We start from the raw sequence: 3,080 nt of genomic DNA on the forward strand, positions 1-3,080 counted from the left end.
TTTCTTTTAATATTAAGAAATTTTTCCCAAGTGGATCCTTCCAAAATATATTGGACTTATTTTCCCTCTCATTTAAAAAAACATCTCTCAATCAGGAGATTTATTTATAAAATTATTTCACCCTAAGCTTTATTCATTAAATGACTTGTTTTAAAATTTGGAGCTCTTTTTGAACTACAACCATTTGATATATTTAACTAAAAATTTCACCAAGGTTTGGAGATATCATGTGATGTCTCTAAATCACTTTTGTGCAATAATATATTTCATTCATTGGATATTTTGAGTTATACACCAAGTTTTCAAATCTGGTCCAGTGGCCAATTTTACACTACAACCTATTTAAATATTTATTTAAAACTTCTACCAAAATTAGGGGAGGTCAGTAGGAGCATATTATTCCACTTTGTGCAAAAACCTATTTGTGTTCTTTGAAAAAATTGAGTGAATCATCCTCTTTTTCATTCTGGTCCAGCCTTGTGATTTCTACTGGAACCCTATTTAATTTTGCTCCAAAGATCTTGTGTTTTCTCCTACCTGTAGACAGCCCTACCAAACCCCTAAATCCAGGAGCATGCACCCATTGGATTAATTTTGGTTCATGAAATAATGTCATTTATTTCCTGTCCAGAATTGTAGTTTTGCAAAACTTGCACTAACAAGTTTGTGCTTTTCACAAACTAACCTCACCACTCTCTCTTGCATCTAAGGAGACCCTGATCTGGAGGATTTGGCCACCCCCAAGAAGAGCCTAGGTGCCTGTGGCATTTTGTCAAACACCTAGAGAGCATAGCCAGATTTGGCATGGATTCAAGTTTACACTGTGAACTTGGTCGCCTGACCTAACAACTATGCCCATTCACCCTCTATCTAACCCTAACCCAGCCCTGTTTCTTCCCAGCCTCAACCGCGACCTCTAGCATGCCCTGGCATTACGTCGAGCACGTCCCGTGCACGCCCGGAGCGCGAGCAGAGCGTGCGTTTGGCACGCGTTTTGCACGTGCCGCGCCCGAGCCGACGCGTCGCGCCCCTGGCCTTGCCTCCACTGCAGAGCCATGCCACGCACGTCCCTCCTCACCGCAACACGCCAAGCCGCCCCTCGCCACGTCCCCGACAGGCCAGGAGCTAGCCGCCACGGCCGCCGACAGCCCCTGCTCCGTTCAGCGCCGCCCAAGCCTCTTCCGCTCGCCACCTGGCCCCTGGAACAGCGCGAGCTCATCCACGAGTGTGTCCGCTAGCGCTCGTCGCCGGCACGACGCCCTAGCTACAGAATGGCGGTCGCCGGCGACCTTATCCGCAGCCGCCGCGGAACCGCCTTGCCACGCCTATAAAAGGAGGCCCCGAGCTTCCCCGAGCACGCAGGCAACCTCAGGCCACCCCAATGGCGCTCCCCTACCTCACATTCGACCCGGGGAGGCCTCCTTCCTCATCTCCAGCAACTCCTGCCGCCGCCACCGCCCCGGCCAATCCGGCACCTCCAGTACCTCCCCCTCTCCGTTCACTTCGCCAGGAACCTCCTCATCCTCCCGTGAAACCGTCCCCCTACTCAATTTTGATCGAGAACCACAGCAGCCCCAATATCACTTCGCCCCCGAAACCATCTCCGCCGCGAAGCTCGTCGCCGGCAACTCCGTCCACGTCGGCGACCATAGCGGGTACCCCCGAGTTCGTCTTGACCTCCTGAGCACGCCCATGCACTCAGATCACCGAGGGACGCCGCCATTCGCTGGCGAGCCTAGCCGGAGCTCTGCCCCTGTTCGGTCAGGGGGAGACGACGCGCGCGTGGGCCAGTCAAACCTGACCAGAGGGCCAGGCGGGCCCACTGTCGGTGACTCACGCGGGAGCCACGCTGGATAAGTGGAGGCGTAAAAGGCGCAAATACGTCTTCTCTGTCCGAAAACGTAATCTCTTTTGAAACGTTTTCTTTTTCCTGATTTTATTAAAAACAGAATTTGACCAAAACTTTGACTGGTTATATCTTTTTAAATACAACTTCAAATGAAATGATTCTTTTTCCTACCTCTCTCAAATTTCACCTAGTTTATTTTAAGATTTATTTGAAAAAAATTCAGAACAACTTTTGGTGCTGTTTTTATTTTGTGTGTTAATTCTTTTATATTGCTAAAATAGGATTTTTGAAGAGAGGAGAAATGTTTCAAGTTTTGGAGTGCACCCTGCCTTTCCACACATTGAAGGCAAGCATTCTGAACCCCGGCATAATATTTTTGCGTGTTCGATGACACGTTCATAACATCACCTCACTTTGGAGAAACTTGTTATTTCATGTGATATGATCATATGCATGGGTGCATGTTATTGATTTCCATGCTGTTGGAAATGGACACACTTGTGATGATAATCACCCTCATGTGCCTTGCATGCATACCGGCAGGAACCCGGGAAAACCTCTGCCTTGGGTAGGCATGAGTTTGTCGCCGGTCTCCGTTGGGACGGTTATGTCTGGTATGGCATGGCAAGGTGATATGAGCGGTGACTCTGTTGGTTGAAATATATTCGTCATGCTAATCATGCAGGGAATACTTAAACCTCCTGAGTCGACCGTAGATCGAGTCTTGTGCCAGTAACCCCCATACTTGTTTCGTACTACCACTCGTCTCTACAGCAAGTAGAGTATGGTTCAGTAAGTTGTCAACCTCTTTCTAGCACACACCGTACAGAGAGGCCATGGTGGAAGATAGCGGTTGTAGCTGGTAGGCAGGCCACCTGGTCCGGGGGCATGGGTGTTTCCGGTTGGGACCGAGAGGGGAGGCCACCCCTTAGAGCGCGCGATATAAATTTGATCCCATGCTACGCGAGGTTGTAGCCTCCCCACTTAGAGTTTGCTTAACAGGTGTCGTGGGTGATTCCAGACACGTGTGAGATAAGCTGGTGTGTGCAAGTTAGGTGTGTTTTCAACAAAAAGACCGTAGACGGAATTAGTCCCGATGGACTAAAGAAATCCGTTACTCGTGGGTAAAGAGTACACCCTCTGCAGAGATTAAACCTATTCGAATAGCCGTGTCCATGGTTAAGGATTACAGTCTGGGATGGGTCAAGTGTCGGTCTTAGTGTCGGTCTTC

The sequence above is a fragment of the Triticum dicoccoides genome, chromosome 2A, assembly GCF_002162155.2.
Source record: "Triticum dicoccoides isolate Atlit2015 ecotype Zavitan chromosome 2A, WEW_v2.0, whole genome shotgun sequence".
NCBI lineage: Eukaryota > Viridiplantae > Streptophyta > Magnoliopsida > Poales > Poaceae > Triticum > Triticum dicoccoides.